General features: G+C 41.7%; 1 long non-coding RNA gene across 1 annotated transcript; it reads right to left on the reverse strand.

Annotated features, from left to right (window-relative positions):
• Window positions 1–13,252: 13,252 nt before the first annotated feature.
• Window positions 13,253–17,069, reverse strand: LOC311442657. The gene is made up of 3 exons (XR_014696796.1): window positions 17,054–17,069; window positions 15,941–16,045; window positions 13,253–13,679 (listed from the first exon to the last, which is right to left on the reverse strand). It is a non-coding gene; the product is annotated as an uncharacterized lncRNA (long non-coding RNA).
• Window positions 17,070–20,533: the final 3,464 nt, after the last annotated feature.

Genomic DNA, 20,533 nt, shown 5'->3' on the forward strand with positions numbered 1-20,533 from the left:
TACAAACTTCAGGGCTTTGCTCCCAGATTTACCTCCCGAGAGAGGGAAAGGGAATTAATTGTCCCCTTCAAGCCAAACTCTATCATCCAAGTCTTCCCCACCCTCCACAGATACAAATATTGCTAAGAGAGCATCCTCTGTAATGGCCAATATGTCCTTCAGGGCAGCTATCCCAAGAAGGGCACGATTGCCCCACCACAAATCTGTACTTGCCAAAGCAGCCAGCCAGTTAGCCAGGCAGAGGAACACTGCAGAGAGCCGGTGTGCAGAGTGGGCAACAGAGCCCAAAAGGTGCCCTCTGTACCCAAAGCACAAGCCATTCTGGCACTGCAGCACATTGCTGTGCCACTGGGGAGAAGCTGTTTTGCTGTGTACTCTGCCAAAGATCCTTACTGTAGTTCTGGTAGGAATTAGCCTATTAATTTCTGCGGGTTTTAAAGGCTATGATCAGTCATTTCCTTCTGGTCCAGCTAGTCTGCAAAGAGCAAGCCAGGGTCTGCCTCTGTGCCCTGAGAAGAGGTATCTTGAGAACTGTTTTCTCCCGTCTATGTGGCCAACTCAAATCCTCTTTGTTTTTTAAGGAATAAATTATTAGACCTAAGATCACTACGTGCTGGAGCTGCTCTGCAGCCTGGTTCTCAGGACAGGACCTGTGCGTGCATTGGGGGAAGACGTCAAACCCCCATCACACTCCGATGCCTGCTGCTCCTGAAGTACCTCTGCTGTGCATTTGCGCAATGCCACTGTTTCACCTCTTTTATCAAAAAATCTCAGACCTCTGCTGCAAACATGAAGGCGCTTCAACAGACCTAGGCAGGAGGTTTGGATTGGTACAAACAGGGAAACACACAAGGAGAAAGAAAAATGCCAGCCTAAGGGAGGGGAGACAGTGGAGCTCAGCTCATCACATTAGCATTTGTTTGCACCCAGCAACACTTCAGTACAAAGAAAACCAAATCTCCATTATAATCTCATATTTTTGGACGAGGCTCCTGCGTATTAATTCCTATTGATTGACACGTGGAACAGCACACTTTGATCATCTTGTTAATCAAGTATTCTTGCAGCAATACATGACGCAGTTTAAGTAAGTCAGGTTAAGTCCCTGTGTACACAAGGAAGCTATTATAAGAGAACCCGATGATGAAACTGCTTTTAGCAAGAAGTAACCAGAGACTGAGTGCCATGTATGCTTTGGAAAATTTCACTTCATTTGTATCATTTTTCATGACTTTCTGCATAGCATGACACAGTGTTGCCCCCAGGCCATGACCGGTTTGGCTTGAAAGTCAAGGTTTTGCAGGCGGGACCAGTGAAGTCCCCTGAGGCTCTAAGCTTGCAGGGAACTTAGCACCTTCCTTTCGAGGGAGCATCTCCTTTACATGTGTGTCTTGGTCATTTCAAATACTGGCCATTCTTGAGGCTACAGCTTAGATGCACAGCAGTCCTTGGCACACGGCTGCTGAGGTTCTGTGGCCCTGTACCATGCTCAGGAGAAATAGGTGCTTCCCCCTGGGCACCAAGGAAAGTGGCCCCAGCACTGCCACCAGGGAAAAGCGCTGGTGCCAAACGAGGCTGCCAAGCCCACACGTGCACCTCACTGCATGGCTGACCCCATTGCCCAAGCTCCCAACAGAATTACCTTCGCAAAAGCATCTGATTTTCAGAAGTGCTGATCAGCGCCAGCTCCTACTGATGTCAGCAGGGACTACAAGCACTGGGGTACCGAAAAATCAGAGCGGTATCACCAGCCTGTGCCTCTCTTTCCCATTTACAAGCATGGCTCAGCCTCTTAGGGACCATAACTAAGTCTTTATTAAGCCCTTGGATGAGTTTTACTGCAAAACAAAGCTAAGAATGAGCACGCACAATTACACCAGGACAATAGCCTAAACTTAACAGCTTCCTGTAATTGTCTGAGGCAGCCTGTAAAACAGAGAATCACCTCATGATAAATCCTTGCTGGTCATTTACCATCATTAATCTATACTGTCAGAATGAATTAGGTGCAGAGGAGCATGTTAATTACAACGTAGATGACACCCTAGCTTTAATTATCAGGCCTTCAAAGTAAACAGTGTCAGATAATCGTCCTCAATCACCATAAACGGGTGTTGGAGGAAAGCCCTATTAAGCCGATGGTACCGATGTCCAGCGTCCAGGGTCTGCAGTTACAAGGCTGCCATTATATCATTACTTCTTCAAATTGCTCTCTATTTCTATCCACATTAGTCAGGTCCATGGGCCACTTTTTCCATTGCCTATGACATGCCTTAAGTTAGGGGTGACCAGTTTCATCAGTATGTAGCAACCTAGCTGTATTTATAGAACACTTCAGATTAAACAGCAAAAGCACCCACTGTCCTTTTATACCTTTTCATTTTGCATTTAACAGCTACTTATTCATTTTACTTACCAACTAGGGCAATGTTTATATAGCTTGTGGTTCCCATTTCAATATTATTTTATGCCATTTTCTGGAGGGCTAGGATTATGGAATAAACCTAAACACCCAGACAGTTTGCAAGGCACTGGGGAGAGCAGCTAGCAGAGTTGCAGAGGCCCCCTAATCCCATCAGATACACGTAGCCCTTTCGGTACTGCAGATCTTTAAGAGCACAGTATAAGGCAGCTCTTTGTTTTGAATTAAGAGTAACGTAAGCTTTGTACTCTCAGGAGTTTCTCAAGGAGAAAAGTCCTGCAAGAGCCCATGGATCAGAAGGCAAAGCTGGTCGCAGAGCTCCGATCACATGTAAAGTAAGTGGGGTGTCACGCAGCTGTAGGAGAGGCAGGTTCGGCACCCAGAGCTGCCTGCCCGTGCTGGGCCTGCCGGACACGCAGAGCTGCCTGGGGACATCTTGTGCCCAGGGTGTCCCCTGCAGAGCTCAGGGCTCACGCGGGCTCTAGGGCGCTGGGTGTTATCTCCTGCTGCTCACCACACGCTCCAAAACAACACCCTACCTTTTCCTCCAAGCCATGGGCAGAATGCAAAAGGCCAAGGAGATACAAGTAGCTTGTGAAACGTCCTGCTTTGCTCTCTCAAGGAGAGCAAACTAAGGAAATAAGGAGCTAGAGAAATAACCCAATAAAGTAAAATTAAGGTGGGGAATTTAATCACTCAGAGGACGGGAAATTCAAGGTTATGGTACCCATGGCAACTACCATTTGTCCACAGAACATTAACCTTAACTCCATATGCGGAAACAGAAAGAAATTATGGGACATATCACGTATGAATGCATATTTCATGCAGCGAGCACTCTGCAATGGCTACTGTGGAAGCGATAATTAAATTTCCTGACTGCAGAACAGGTAGGATCATGCACAAGCAGCTCTTCTGAGACACAAGCTAACGTCACCAGCCAGAGCTCCCAGCTCAGCCCCCTGGTTTAGACAGGGAAGATTCAAGGTCACAGTTTGGCCACAGAATCCAGCTCTGCCTTCTAAGCTCCTGCCTGACATTCAGATTTTGTTTTGAAAATTGCCATCTGTTGATTTAGGGAATGTTGTGATTTTTCTTTCAGTTGTTTGGGCCAACAAGAATTCAGCATTTCTTATATGTTTTCCTTTTAAGCAGCTAAAGCAACATCCACAGTTCAACAAGGCAGAAGTCCAGCTCCTGCCGGGTGACCAGTTTATTTGAATGTGAGAACCAGATTACAGCTGAGTTACACAGCAAACAAGTTTTCAAAACCTGAGAGAGTTTTGTGCTTGTCTTGAGCTGAATTTTAACCACAAGCTGGGTGTTGAGGAGTCAGATTACTTACGTAAAGAGACAAAACCAAAGCCAGACAGATAGGCAGCCACCCTGTGGGCAGAACTGTTGTCCTTAGAGATTCAGTTTTCATGGGATCTTTGACAATTTCTTACTGGTATATCTCTTTTTGCTTATATCTCTTTTATATCTCTTTTTTTGGCTTTTAGAAGCCAACTGCAAAAATGTAACAGCTGAGAAGATTAATTGCAATCTGGGGGCCAAGGAAGAAGAATCAGTTTAATAAAAATTACTTCAATCTTTTGTCACCTCCATGGGACACAGGAACAGGCAGTCTGCTCGGTTGCAACCTCCCTCCTCTCCCAGCCCGACTTTGGAGGTGCCACGTGTCATCTCCTCCCAGGGCTGGGGGAACCCTTGTGCCTGAAAGGGAAGAAGAAACTCTTCTGGGGCTTCTCTGCTCCCCAGCTCCTCACATTTAAAAAAGTGATATGACAAATCCACGACACCAGCCATCACAGCTCTGACCTGACCTCTGTCACCACTTCATAGGCTGATAGGACAAGGCCAAAATTCAGTTAGTGCATATGGAGGGGCCACAGGAGTCAACAAAGCAGAAGCGTCCCTGGGCAGCCTCAGATGCCTGCATGCTGGGCACCTTCACACCTTCAGCCAACAGAGCAGGCTCCTCAGCACCTCACCACAGGGTAGGTTTGGGGCAGGACAGGGCTATGTGCTCAGGTCAAGCTCCCTGTAGAGGGAGGGAGGGGGGCAGTCTAAAATGCACCAAAACTCCTCCTGCACAGCAGTGTCCTCATGCAATAGCATTCCAGAAGGCTTCCATCCAGTAACTTTGGACATATTTCACCAAGCTAAGACCACATTTATGTGTCAGCAGTTCAAAGCAAAGAGATCTCCCACTGCAGAGGGGTTCGTAACCCTTCAAAATAAGAGGGCTCACATGAACTCCCTCCACCAGAAGACCTGTCCCAGCCACAGTCAGCTTACAGGCTTAAAACTCTCCACATAAAATATTTGTGCATATATTTGTGTATATATATCCTGCCTGCATGAAAGAAGAAAAAGTATAAACTTAGATTCTTCAAAATACCCCCAAGAGCCACACAAGAAAGGTGCCAGGGTCAGACCCACTGAACCAGAGCCATGTCAATATACCAGCATTCTTCATGCGACATCCTGCTGCAGTAAGGGGAGGACACCCAACAGCAGCGCTGCTCTTAGCTCCTAGAGACACAGGCACTGTCCTCTGGTGGGGTTACTATTGCTAGTGCAAACCTCAGACCAGGCTCATGCAAGCTGGCTGAAATCACCGACCTAATTTCCAGAGAGCTGTAAGTATCTTTGAACTCCTTTCACTCTGTGTACCTTGAATATGAGCTATTCTTCATCAGAAAGAAATCAGGACTTGATATTGCACAGCAAAGAACAGCCGAACAAGACAAACCTTGAAAAAAGGCTGCATGTTTTTTCACAGAAGTTAGGGTATAAAATACCTCAAAGTTCAGGAATTAAACTGGCCAGACACCATGACAATGTCTGTATGCTAACCTGAGTCCAAGCAGGTTTGAACACTACTGAAAAATCACATGCTCCAAATGATTTCCACATCTGAGTCTCTGAGTCGCTGTGTATAGGAAAAGAAAGAAGTGCAATGATGAAGTAAATGAGTTTATGAAAGCATTACTGTTACCTTTCTACTCTAACAGCTTCCAGTAAGGACTTTACCACCCATATTTATTGCTAATCAAGATCAGCACTGGGGGAGAAGGAGGAGGCATTTCTGCCACAAAGTTTGTGGTAAGTTAAGACAATCTTCCCTAACCGTGTGAAAACCATAGCCCAGGAAGACTTATTTGCAGCCTGTTAGTGGCTTGAAGTAACCTTTTTTTTCCAGGAGTTAGTTTTTATTTCTTACAACTGCTCAGGTTTTCCTGGGCACCTCTTCCACCAAGCAGCAAGTGCAGCCTGAGCTGCAACAGAGCAGCAAATCTGAAGTGCTCAGCAAGCTTCACTGAACTTGTGTTTAAGGAGTTTCCTCAAAAGCAGCACAAGGTATTTTGCCAGCTAATCTCTCCAGCCTGCAGCTACAGAGCAAAGCACAGCTGTAGACCTATGTCAAAGGTACATTTGTTAACACATTTTCCCCGGAGTGCTAATTAACATTTACATCAAGCCCTATGAGGGAAAAAGCTTCAACACAAACACAGTGCAGTGAAATGCAAGGAGTAAATTCTCTCTCCCCACCAGATGAAGTGTGCTGTTTGCCCTTCAGGAGCTGGTGAAAATCCAGTTTGTTTTGTAATCTTCTGTTCTCTAAAATCAGATATTTCTGCAAGTTAATAACTAACCACCTTCTTTTTCTTTAAAAACCCTACCAAGTGCATTTAAAATTCTATGAAAGCAAGGCCCTGCTGGCACTGGTGCAAGCCAGCCCGCATGCATGTCTCCCTGCTGAGTCACAGCACAGGCTCCACATCTTCTAATTACAGAAAAATGACAATATTTTATGATTTTATAATAAACAAATAAAAGAACAGCAACACACTTTCACTTGCATCTTGAAACGAGACTGAATCCCTTTAAACTAAACACTGAGATAGGGAACACAAACAAATATTTGGAGCTGGATCTTCAACTGCCACGTTTTGGGATGCTGACAAAGAGGCTCTAATGAGTAACATTTGTACCCACAATAAGATGCGGACAAAGCTATTTGCAATCAGAAATTTGCACTTGGAAAAAAAAAAAAAAAAAAAAAAAAAAAGTGAAGGCAGTTGCAGAACTGCTGGTTAATAAGCTATTCTCAATATTATTTCTCAATAAGAAATGGGAAGAGTGTGCTATCACATCGCTGTAAATTCTTTTTAAGACTGCAGTATAACTTAGATAAGGTTGAAATCTCTAGGTTTTTCCCAGGGAAAATGTGTTTTTCCAGTTTCTAAAGCAAAACTAGAGAATTTCAGGTTAATAGAGGGAAAACCATATTCTCTGAGTGATGATAGGGTAGTATGTGAAACTTTACCTGTTCTGTGAACTTTTAGGCCATGAGAGAGTGCATATTATGATTCAATATATTTTGTAGGATGTATGCCACAACCATACATCCTACTCAGGCTCCCGTGAACTCAAATCCATATGTCTAAAGCATTGCCAGCATCCCTGAAGCAATGCACACTTGCAGATATGGAAAATTTTGACTGAGCAAGGGGACCAGCTGCACACCACTTCAGAAATCAATGTCTAACTCTCCACCTCCACAGAAATGAAGATCCAAGATGGGTAATACACCAGCAAAACACAGACATTTTGGTTGCAAACTGGTTTAGAGTTCTGTGAACATGTTTTGTTATCTTTGCTCACTTGCCAAATATTTGGGGTGAACAACTTTCACCCTCAATGTTTAAGAACCTCTGCTGTTTCATCCCTGTTCTTTTTTCTTTTCTTTTCCCTTTTTTTTTTTTTTTTTTTTTTTTTAAATGTTGCTTACTTCTGCCTATTAACTGGATATCTAGCCTTTAAACAAGAAAATAAAAATAACAAACAATGAATGCAACAACAACAAATATTTTTGTTGGAGACACTCAAGTGAAGGACCCTGAGCACTGATACGAACAACAGTCTGGGCAGGAAATGCAGTGATCAATGCCGAGCAGATGTTCCAACAGAACAAGGTGATTGTGTTTTTTTTGTTTGTTTGTTTGTTTGTTTTCTTATTGCCATTAGATACATGCAGTTCTGTATTCATTAAGAACTTATTCATGTTTTTAACATGCAGATATTTTGCAAGTTCCCAGCTTCCTAAATTCTCTCCCTTAATTTCCAGTAATTCCCATAAAGAAAAGGCAAGTTTGTGCTGAAATCTAAACTGCCACATCCTGACACAATCTCACAGAGACTCTCTCCAGAGCATGAATGTCTGGACTGAAATCCTGGCCTCAGCACAGGCAATTCCACCAAAACTTGGAAAGATGAGAAAAAAACATTTTTTGGGGGGGAGAAACAAGATGGAGGTAGAATGCTCAGATCCCAATTCACTAATCTTTTAATCTTGTGTAACAGGATGAGATTAATACAAACATGCTAACCTGTCCAAATTGGAAGTCTTTCAAATTTCAAGCACAGGAAACAACAACATTTTTTTTCAGACAGGATGTCAGAGTTGCCCCTGTGGTTATATGTGAGCTGAGGACAATGTTGTTACATGAGATCAAGTTACAAACACAAGCAAACAGAAAACAATCTCTGAACGTCACTGCTCAAGATTTGACAAGAAGCACAGCTGACCTGTTAGGAAGGTTAAATACTCTCAAGCGAGCTCTGGGAGAATATTAGAAGTTCGCTGCTGGACACCAAGTTCTGTGCAGTTAAATTGTCAATTTGTTTGCCCAAGTTAATGCTTATCTTACTTTATGCTTGCTGTGGTTTTACTAACACATTTGACCTGCAGATCTTAAAGCAGTGGCTTTGCTAGCATAATAAGAAGTTTCTGGATTTTCCAAACACCTAGGAAGACTATTTCGGTAGTTTCCACAGCACAGAAACCTGTAGTTACTCATATATTTGAAACTTCCAGTGCGGTGGATGACAGTTACTTAACCACAAACCTTACTATTTCATTTCTATTTCTACTGTTTAGCACAACCTCACTATAAGGAGTTTCTGAAATTGTTTACAAAGGCTGATGCAGAGGTTGTATGCAGTCTGGTCCAAGGGCAATGGTTTCCCGAAGTCGCTTGTAAACAGCAGAAAGAGATAATATTTTCTGTAATTGAAAAAAAAAAAAAAAAAAAAAAAAAAGTCCTCACCTTGCACCAAGGACCATTAGAGACAGGGCGGGCTTCCAAAATATCTGCTCCTTCATTTTCTTCCATGTCTGCTTTGTTGAAAAACTTTGGTTTCCAAAGAAAAACATTAAATTACCCTCCAAGCAAAATCAAACCAAACTATTTAGTCTCTAGTATTCCGGTTTGCCAAATCCCTGCAGTAAACCACACAGAAGCTTTACGGACACTTGTCTAATCCAAGGTTTCAGATCCCTGTTTCTTGTTGGATTTCAGAGGCACAAAGCTTGGCCTTTCTGTTAAGCCTCTACTGCTCCTCTTGTCAGGTATTTATCTCCTTCAGGCCTTACTTGCGGATCCAGGTTTTCACATAACAAATGGCAAATGTTTATCAGAATATGGCTTCCCAGGTACTGTAAGAGAGCTGACACTGAACCTCTGATCATCTCAGGAGAAACTTGACAACGAAGTGCAATAGCATGGCCACACCTCTCCACTGCGAGAGCTGGCTGAGACCATAAAATCACAGACAAGGTCACCCAGCAACCAACCATTCCACGTCACTGCAGTCATAAAGCTAACTTACATTCAACCTATTGCTTGGGTAGATAAATATTTTTATTAGATGAAAGAAATCCAGAGAAGATGGCGGGGGGCTGGCTGTTCTTATCTGAAATACATTTCAATCAACGCAAAGCTTGCAGCAGATATCTGAGCAACATCTGCAAATCCCATTGGGGTAAAAACCCTATAAAACATCACCGTTAGTGTGAGCAGTGCTGTGTGCCCCAGTAGGCCGGGTGGATAGTCCCTGCAGGGCCTCAAGCAGGAGAGAGATGATGAGCTCTTGTTCAGGTGCCTACTAGGCTTCCATCTGCCACGTGCTCAGTTTAACAAAGCTCCATTCTCAAAAGTCTTCATAAAATAGGGACAGTTTACAAAATAGCCTCAAGTTCCCTGCCAGAGTCCATAAAAATCAGGTTACATGATAAGGCAGCTTTTTCCCTACCTCAGGGAGCTTTCTCAAGCAAATGAATTGTTTTTCTCAGGGACTGGAGTAACATGTACCTAAAGGAGCACGCTCACTTTACAAAGAAATTCCTCTCCAAGTACATCACACATGTTATAGAAAGAGGCTACAATAAATATGAATAAAAGCAGGTAACAAAAGATCAATCCTCTTTGTCCTGTTTACATTGCGTATCAGGCAGTGCAATTGCAGATAGCTGATGCCCTAAAATTTCGAAACTGACTGTGATCTCTGGCATCTATTTAAAGACACACATGGCTTCGTTTTCCATGCAGCTGCTTGGCCCTCTCAGGAAAGGTCTTTCCTTTAAGGATCCCCAAAACAGAGGAGTCCAGCAAGGCCACTTTTCCCTGTCTCTAGTATGTGAACTTCTTTCTGGCCGAGCAATTCTTTATATGTATATGCTTTGTGTCTTTATATCTATATGGTAACATTCTTTCTAGTAGTAACTGTAAAGAAAGATTAATTTTAGTTCTGTCAAAATAGAAAATCTTTTAGTCAATCATTCATATTGGCAGCATCCTTAAAAAATAGTGCTTTAGTCCTTTCTCTGTCACCAAGGCACAAAGTGCATAAGTGATTTACTCAAGATCACGTGCTAGATCTATGTACTCATCTATTCATTAATCAGATTTGATTTCATGAGATATTTCTCAGCAGTTTAATTAAAATTGGTCTTTAAGGAGTTGGAGAGTACATTTTACAAAATGGTAACTAACCAAAAGCATCAATCTAGGTTAGGACATGAATAGAAACACTGTCAGTAGTGCCAGGTGTGTGCATTATTGATTATATATTTATTTCAAAGAAGTGAAGTCAAAAGTGATAAACAAAATAGGCAATAAGCATAAGGACACAGGTGTCTCTTTAGGGAGAGACAGCAAAGCAAAGGATAAAAGCATGAATTTGGAGGCCAGTGACCTGGTATGTCTTCACTATTGATCCTGTGATTCTGAGGAAGTAAACCAAAGTTCTGTGTCTCAGTTTCCCCACCTGTACTGTGAGACGAGCAATACTCAGCACTGCTGTCTCACAGGAATAGCAGGCTGTGCAGTGAAGATATTCAATGTCTTTATCTAACTTGCATCTCTTCCTACTGACGTGTGAACTCCTTATCCTACCATTTGCCCACATAAGCCCAAGGAAAGCAAAGCCAACATGCCCCTCAGGGTGCTACACAAGCGTAACACTATCCCAGCCTTCTCTCAGTGGCCAACACTAGTCTACAGTCCTACAGGTCTCAGGCACATGCTCACTCCACTGCAGTGGTGAAATTGAGTCTCAGACAGCAAATTTTGCCTATTTTGAAATAACTCAAGGCCCACGTGAACTCACTGTCCACACTAGCAGATGATCAGCCAAATTCCTGCCTGCCCAGCTGGAAGTTTCTGCTGCACGCAGGTTGGAGTTATACCAGTCTTTTCCCAGTTATTCACAGGGGCTCCTTATAACAACAGCTTTAAAGACTCTCTTTTATGCCATTCCTTTGACTTGGGCAAAAATCTCCAATCACTAATTGCTGAATTTTAAGAAAGTAAGCAAAGGGCCTGGCTGAAATATCAAATTTCTTTCTTTTTTTTCTTTTTTCTTTTTTTTTTTTTTCTTTCATGTTTTCTATTTACAGGTCACACATTTAGTGACACATTAGCCATGTCCCTGAGCAGGGGAAACTAGACTTCCAAAGTTTGCTTGCATTAAATAGCAAGCAAAAGTACTGTACCTAATTATCCACGTAGGTGTCCATGCTATGCCTTCTGCTTTGATGATGTTCTGTGGCAGTAACAGTCAGACTTCTTCTGGTTTTGAATTGGCCATTTCCTAATTTAAAACAGAGCAATTAAAGGAAACACTTTCCCCATACACAGCATAACATACGATAAACTTTCCTATGGTTGCTGTGGAGAAACAAACTCAACAAGGTTTTCAGCTTGAACCTTCAGTGTAAACCAGCCATCTGTTCCAGGCTGTGTCAGATCACAGGAAGGATAGCCCACAGCTTGGTTTACTCCAGACTAATTTAGGACATCAGGACTCTCCCCATGGATTAGTCACTGACTTCTTGGGCAATGACAGGCCAGACACATTTGTCTCCGTAGCTCAGTGGTTTTCCCCTGTAAAACAACGGTAATGTCTCTTCCCTGCGTCAGAAGGTGACTTGAGGTTGGAGGACCTAGCCCTGATGCCGAGGTAGAAACTAAACTTTTCAGCCCATTTGTAGTTCTGCAGTCTTGACTGTTAAAGTCAACCAGAAGAGGGAAGAAGAGGAAAAAGAAAAGGAAAAATGCGGATGGGTCTAAAGATGGCTTTGAAGTCCAGCCCAGGAGTGGAGATCAGGAAGTGAGAACTGTAATTGCAGCTGGGTATCAGTTTCCTTTTTTATTTCTGGAAAGCCCACAGTATGGTGCAGTTTTTCTGCCTTTCCTTCAGCAAACAGGCAGGAATAACATTTACCTCTGCAGGAGAATGGTTGTTAAACAGAAGGGGCCATAGAGACAAAACAACTCTGCATTTCCAGTGCAGAAACAAGGAGGAAGCCTTGTGAACATGTCTGAAACATATTCCTTTTGGATCAGCAGTGAAAGCTGTAAAGTATTTCTCATTTTGTTTCCTAAGGAAATTGTACTGTATTGCTTGTGGGCTCTGCCTGAGTTCCTTGGGAGGAGCGCCAGCTTCAAGCAAACTCAGTAGAGAGGAGATGTTGGGTTCATGAAAATGGGTGGTCTGGCAGAGGGAAGGGTTCCTACAAATGCCCCGCTGAGTGAGAGCCTCCAAGCTGAGCTCACACCATCTGGAAAACTCACATGAGGAACTAGAGGGAAGCTGCCAGTGCTACAGAGATGTTATATGTGACTTCAAGTTGTCCCAAACCTGGCACTGCTGAGCGGTTAGTGACACCCCGGCACTGTTCATACCTCACTGAGCTGGGTGCTCGGCTGAACGCACAGTAGGCATGAGCACAAAACTCAACCACAGGTCTTGCAGCCTTTGACCCGAGCCCTGATAAGACTGCCCATTATAGAGGCTGCCCTGGCCTGTGAGTAACAAGCTGCTGCCACAACAAAACGTGTCAGAACAGGTTAATCGACATCGCGCTGTAACTTTAACGCTATTAATCAACATTAAACAAAGGTTTACATTTTTTTTCCTTTCTGAGATAAGCTGCAAGGCAGGTACCAGGGCTGCTGTGAGAAAACATGGACTTGATATAGTGAAATAAACCTGTTTGTTCCAGTTAAAAGAGCTTTGTGAGCTGAACTCATAGGCTGAGTTATCGCAGAAGTGACCACATCTTGAAGACCATTGCAAAGAGTTTAGTTTTTGGTATTTGCTAGGCATAACTTGAATGTTTGGCCATTATAGATCTCTTCTTGTTTAGGAGAGAAATCTCATTTTGCATCATACAGTTCTTATCTTTTAGCAGAAGCAGGGGCAGGATCTGAGTATGCTGGTGTTTGCAGACAGCAGTGGTGCAGCACAGTCTGTCTCTGAGCTTCACAATGAGGAAAATGAGCTACAGTTGTGAAATCATTGCCTAATAATTGATGAGGACAGCCACTGCAGTCCTCTTCCATGCCCCTTCTTTGCTATTCTCCTATTCACCATACATAGCTGGATATATACAAAAGACAATGACAATACGGATAAAGTACAAGCCACACTCATAGAAGACATCACTTATGTCTTGCCTGATTTCCTCTTTCCCCATGACTAAGTAGCCCAGTCTTTTCAATTCATTTTTTCTTAGAATTACATTTGTCATCCTTTCAACAGCCCCTGAGCTCTCCCAAGGAATTTGTAAATAGGGTTACAGGGAAGAAGCTGGAGAGATCTATTCCTTCAAAAAGAAAACAGATACATTGAAACCCCCATTTCACCCTTCTTTTCAGGAATTCCCATTGGTAGCACAAACACCTTGTGACATGAGATCCTGATGCCAGCCTTCCCAAGAAAAGTCCAGCCCACCACAAGGCCAAAGAAATTTGGTTCAGTCTTTCTTGTCCAGAAAGGAAGGGTGGATGTGTATAAATCCTCAGTCTTCAAAATTCCTGAGTCTCGGGAAGCAAGCACACCCAGAAGAAGTCACTGTTAGCAAAAAGTGACTGTATTGGGGGATACACTGACCATTTGTTGCCTATGAGAGGAAAAGTCTGTGGTAAACAACATACTTCTATGTGTGAAGTATTGGGTAAATACTGACATCATATATTGCCAAGTAATGGTACTTTTAGTATGCTATAAGGAAAATGTTATTTCTTCCTACTCTACAATGATGTCACCCACTCAGTGACAATCACAGTACTTACTAGTAAACTGCAGAGAAAAAAATGAACAGGTCTGGTATAATTTTTACAAGAGCTGTGTTACAGAGCCTGGGTCACTGAACTCTAGCTCCCTTGAACACAGTTCAGCATTACAGCTAGCCAGGGCCAAACTCTACCCAACACCCTTATAAACATCAAGCAAGTCACCTAACAGAGTTGTTTCAGTGCCTTGCTGACTCAAAGGTAATATAGAAACAAGAGTACAGAGGATAGATTCTGTTTTAATTTAAATCTGCTGTTCAAAAGTGCATCACTGATGTTCTACTAAAATGAGATTTCAAATCTACAGAAGAAATAACATGTAATTCACAAAGCAATTGCTGCTTCTGTAGAAACTTAAATTGGGCTTTGTACTAATGACTTGGAATTTCTTAAGGTTCATGTCAACAGTTTCCAGTTCATCTTAACTCCTGGTTCTTCCAAATATGTTTATATTTCTAAAAATGTGCAGTATATTTTGATTAACAGAATGAAATATTCTGAACAGTAATCTGAGGGAACAGGAACTCCTGAAATAAACCATGTTACCCACAGCAATCTCACCTGTGCCAGAGCTTAATAAAATAACAACATTTTGCCTTAATTTTAGAGACAGAGGGGCATAACTGAACCCAAAGGAGGGATCTAAAAGAATGGGTAATGTGCCCATAAATGTATGGCTTTTGAGCCATATTTTTTTTTTAATTAATGGCTATGTTGATATATTTTTTTGGTTCTCAGCCCACACAAAGAAGGTTTCAGAAGGCAGAGATCAGTCCCCATTTGGCTCCATGTCATTTCTGACACCCTATGCAAAGCTGACCCTTGAGATATCTGTGTCCTAGCACTCCACAGCAATCACTTTCACACATATAGATATGCGAAAATTTTGACGTTGACAAGTAGTACTTTGTGTATGATCAAACAAAGAATACCTACAGGTAAAAAACATTTGTAGGTATTTTTACTTACTTTGATTGAAATGTCAATAGGAACAAGAAGAATAAACAAAAACTATTCTAAAACATCCATTATGGTAGACTGGAGAAAAGTTACTAGCATCACAGTAGCACCCTCTACTGTGCTGCTGTCATTGCGATTTGCCAGCACTTCCTAGATTAAATCTGGTATTTTGTGTCAGGATGCAACTTCACTCTTCCAAGGGTGAGCAGTCCTTGAGGTTTCTGTGCAGGCTGAAGGCTGGCATACAGGACTCCGCCTGCTGAAAGCCCTACACTCACCACATCCCAAGGGCCCATCAGTGGAAGGCACCATGGACTGTGGCGTGGGCATTAGTCGCTGTTGTTCTGTGCAAACCACCAAACAGGTTTTCAAGTTCATTGCAGGACACTAGTTTTGGGAATAGGTATCAGTGAGGCACCACCATTTCTACACCTCCTTTACTTCATGGGGATAAGGTCTACTTTGTAAATGATTGCCAGGCCTTAGAGGTTGTCACGCAGGTAATGCTAAAGGTTATCTAATGGTGAGCTCTTTCTAGGTTATGTGCCTTGGTGAATGTTTCCATTGAGACAGAGCTCATGAAAAGGGCAGAATATCAACACCATCTTGTGGACAAAACGAAACATAGATGACTAAGGAGACAAACCAATCATTATTAACAAATGTTTGAATAAAGAACTGCAACTATTAAAGATCTTTGTGCTGTGTTAACAACACCTACAGCACAGTACAATACCTCCCAAGCAATGAGAAGAAAGAGCACTACAAAGATAGAGATTATTTTTTCATTGTGTAGTGGAAGAGAAATAAAAATACTTCCACAAGTTTCAAATCACAGAGATAGAACTCCAAAAGTAGCTACTGTCAGTCACAGCAAAATAGGTGCATAAATCCAGGTCTATAAGCTGTCTAAAAATTCATCTGTCACTATGTTGAACATAAAAAGATAGAGGCAAGATAGGGTATGTAAAACAGGGTTGATGGAAAACCATACACCATACTTTAGATGGGGAAGGCTACCTAAAATTTAAAAAACACTTCTTGCTCTTCTGAAGCAAAGCTGAATCTGAGGTCCCTTAACTATCATCCATGTAGATTACAGATAGACCAGCATAGCTGAGGGTGTTACCTTAGTCTCTGCCAGTTCCTCCTCCTGCTTATCCCTGCCAGCTAGAATCACTTTCATGTTATCCACTCTGGGTCTCAGCCAAATAGCTTCTGCCTCTCTCTTGTCCTGCAAGACATAAAGTGAACAGAGAGAGGGTATAAAGTGTTATAGAGCATGCAGTGGATTTGCTAGACTATTTTTTTGTAGGGCTGTCTAATTCGTCACACTACCAAGCTCATGAAAATACCATTCCAGTAAGAAAACATTTGGAAAGTTCTGTTTCTCATTCATACATCTGGCTTCACCAACACATAAATTGTGACAATTTGCTATAAACTAATGAATGAACCACTTAATTGGGACATCACTCATTATCATAGAACTATTTCCTGCCTGCTCAATTAAGTTCTGAGAATGCTCTAGCATAAACAAAGCAGAAGCAGATACTCCTAGGAAGTGATAAATGCCAGAGGCTGAGGGGCATCCTGACAGTTTCAGCAGAGCTAAACACACTGGGTCTCGCCCTAGCAGGAATGAAGAGCCCCTGCCACTCTGGAAGGCTGGAGCAGGGAATTCAACTCTGGCAACATAATTGACTAGCAGAAATATTTGTGGATCCAACAGCCTAATTTCCACCAGCAGCCCATAAAGCAAGACAAATTTCTTTTCCCCAGTGGGCCTAACTTTTGATTTAAAAAACAAAACAAATTTTATATGGAATTGCACAGACATCAACCTATGCCTCTTAAGCATCAACACAGGAGTTGCAGTGCTACCCACCAAACTTTGCTGTTTGTGCTATTAATCAGATGGATACCAAAAGTAAAACCAAATGACAGTATTTTGAGCTAGACAGCAGGAAGATTCAGGAGTAATCAACACCAAGAAACAATCACATTCTGCTAGGACAGGCACAGCCTACAGGAACTGACTGGAGAAAACCATTCTTTCCCTTCTGCCCACTAAGTAGGGAAAAAAAGCTCTCCTTCCCCTACTTTGTATACCAGCACTTAGCATTCCCAACCACAAACGACAGATACATGTACATTGCAAGAGGCTACCCCCACCTAAGGCTTCACCTTCTTTCTACATCCTCTCTGGTTTGGCATTGGTACTTTAAGAAACATATCTTACCAAAAAACAATAGACATGAAGAACTGTTATTACAAATATTTACACAGATGCAGCACATGGCTTCTTATAACCAGCGAGCCTACTGAAGCCAAGTTTCAGAAGCAAAGTGCAAGGGAAATCCTAGCCCTCCAGAACCACTGCCTGGAGCGTGGCTGGCTAATTCCCTGCAGCTGAGCTGAGCCCACCCTGAAAATCTCTGTAGATTTGGCAACTGATTTATCACCTTTCCTTAAAGCTTCCAGTCAAGACTATGTTTCTAATGCTTCTTTTGACACCATCTATTCTGAATACCAATTATTTAAGACCTTCTCAGACTGAAAAATGATGAAAAATTCAAGTCCAGCCCATGTTTAATCTACTTTATTTACATATATAAACTGCAGCCTGGAACAGAGGTGGTCAAACACCATCACGCCTGCTTCCTCCATCTCACCCAATAGCAAGGCCTGTTGCCCACACGTAATTTGGCCTCCAAAAATTGCTTGTAATTGGATATCAAAGCAGAAACCAAGTGCTCCTGTTTCTCACCATATGTTCCTATTTCCAGGGTCTTGTCTAACCAAAACCAACTGTGACATGGGCTGACCTCCCTCTCTGCAAGAATAAAAATAACTTGGAAGATTATAAGTATCAATGTTATGTGGTGGCATCTACCAGAGCAGTATTATATATCATGTTCCCTTCATCATTCCTCTTAAGGTTTTACTGTCTCTGCATCACTCCCTCTTGAATGGGCTACTGGGGAAAATACTGATTCTCATCAGCATTTTTCCAGTTCTTCTACCATAAAGAAAGTCTACTAGAGCTTTAAAATATTTTTTTTTTTTTTTTTTTTTTTTTTTTGTCATTGCGTTGTTCACTTCATAGATTCTGTCCTATAGCAGCATAACCATATCTCTCAATAGCACTGGTAAGACAGAAGAAAGTGTAAGAAATGGTAAATTTACATTTGGTTATACAGAAGTGCGTATCAACCCCAGGGACATTTGTAAGCATATTTGTGAATACATTTGCATATGTACTGTGCACCGGTGGGAAAATATTGCAGCTGCAAGAGAGACAGAAACTTTGTTCTCTCTGGTCTTGTGCTGCAGGAGACTTATACAGGATCACAAAAAGTCTTCAGCACTTTTGCAAACTGAAGCAGTTTCCAGGCATGTATTGTTTAACCATCGCTACACTTCATGGAGTACTTAAGCATGGTTCACTTTTTCCTTATGTGGAAGTAAATTGGCTAAGTGACCAGCCAAGGTCAGTCAAGGAGACAGATCTGAGAAGGTCTCAAAAATATTCACACTACCAGATCCTCTGTCCCTAAATGATGGTAGTAACACTTCATTTTGTCAATACATTTCTCCTAGGGTGTCTCTGCAATCTCTATTCTGATGCCACTGCTGAAACTGAACAGAAAGCTTCTGGTTATATGGAAAAACTCCCCTGCCTTCCTTGTTGAAGGAAACATGAGTTAGAGGCAAATCTATTCGGCCAAAACCTCCAAGGATGAGGTAGAAGAACATGTATTACTAGCAGAAAACAAAAAACAAACAACTTCAAAAGCATAGTGGTGGTTTGCAGGCTGAAAGACTTGGTACTGTGTGAGCAGTTTAAGGTTAAAATATATATATTTTTTATGAAGGATAAGCAAAAAGCTGGGAAAAGGCTGATGTTCATATTTTTTTTTTTGCACCTAATTTGGTGTTTAATAACATCCTTTTCTGAAGTCCTACCAGACATAATCAAGGGAGCTATTAATGGAAAAGAAGAATTCTGATCCTTTGAGACTATATACAGATTTTTAAACACAGTTCAGTTTGCCCCAAAGCATACAAAACAGGAGAAATTCCATCTACACTGCGTGTTAACTTCACCTAAGTAAAACAAGAAAATGCATATGAAAGAAAAATGGTACTAATTGTTGAAGTTGCTCTTCATCTAAGTACTAGAACTAAGACTAAAGCTTAATTTCACATTAGCAGCTTTCAAATCTGTTTTTAGGCATGGCCTAAATAGGAAAGCATTTCCTGTTAAACTAGAAGCCTGAACTCCCAAGTCAATATGTTTGTTCGGTTGGGTTGGTTGTTTCTGCTTCTGAAAATGAGTTGAAGAAAAAAATCAGCAAGACACATTCACAGGCCTGCTGTAAAGACAGCTCTGTTCCAGCATTAGGGATCATGTATTTGTCATCAAAGTAAAGATTACTACACTTTCTTTAAAACCCAGAACATGTGAGCCTTCAGAAGATTCAAACAGGAGTATAGGGTTCCACGGAAATGCATCACATGCCTAAAACGAAACATCCCACAAGCAACAGAGTTTGTGAGAAACACAGTGATTGAAAAAAAAAAAAAAAAAAAAAAAAAGAATTTAGCATTTTTTCCTTCAAACTTAAAATAGTGTGTTTAATACAAAGGGTGATTTACAGCCCTTGTTTTGTTTTGAGCCATTTGCTTTTTACATTCCTCCCAGATGGGTATAAACAACTACCCAAGAGTCCTTGTAATTTTTCAGTCATCTTCACCATTGGATACCAATGCCTTAATTAAACACTACAAATCAAAACAGGATGGTAACTGAAAAAAATTTACAGAGCTTAAGCATTTGTTGGGGTCTAAAACTCTTAGTCTAACATTGGATATAAACGTGTCTTGAGTGTTTTCTCCTGTGATGTCAAAATCTCTAGTCTACACTATTTTTGAAGGAGCTACCTTCATTATTGGAATAAACTGGTAGAAGACTTCAAAGACAGGCCAGCCACCCCACCTATTCTTCCTTTCCTATGGCTCTAAAGAACATGAAAAACAACTTATCACATCAGAGCAGAGAGCAGCACATTTTCCAGAGAAAGAGAACATTAAGGTCAGTGCACATGCAGCACCTTTATCACTGGCAGGTCAATCACATTTATTGTGTGCGCATGGGGGGGAATTGTGCTTACAATTGCTTCAGAAAAGTATACTGAGATGAAGTCAGAGCATCTGTAATGTTTACATAAATCAGCTTTCAAGTAAGGATCAGATATAACAAGATATGAAAGTAGTCTCCATCATCCTGGATGTATCAGAGGTACTTGTATCCAGCTACCAATCCACATTTGGCCAAAGCTTTTAATGCTTTCACAGCTGTATCGTGTGATACCTTATGTTATGCACAAATATATAGATATCCACTTCAGCACTAGAGCATGCAGAACAATGGCAAAAGAATGCCTTGGAATGCATGCTCCTCTACCCAGCTGTTTCAAGTTAAACATCCAGCTCCCTTGTCATTACTTGTCATTAATTGAAAGCAAAACTCATTTATACTTGTAGACTCTGCTGAATTTCAACTGCCTAAAGAGCTTTGATTTTAAAAGACAGAAGCCATCTTTACTCAGTGAAGTGATAGTAGCCATGTTATTAGCTCTTCAAGTGTGGCATGTCTTACGGAGTGATGGTGGACAGTCGGCTGAATATGAGCCAGCAGTGTGCTCAGGTGGCCAAG

The sequence above is a fragment of the Aythya ferina genome (assembly GCF_964211825.1).
Source record: "Aythya ferina genome assembly, chromosome: 11".
Lineage (NCBI taxonomy): Eukaryota > Metazoa > Chordata > Aves > Anseriformes > Anatidae > Aythya > Aythya ferina.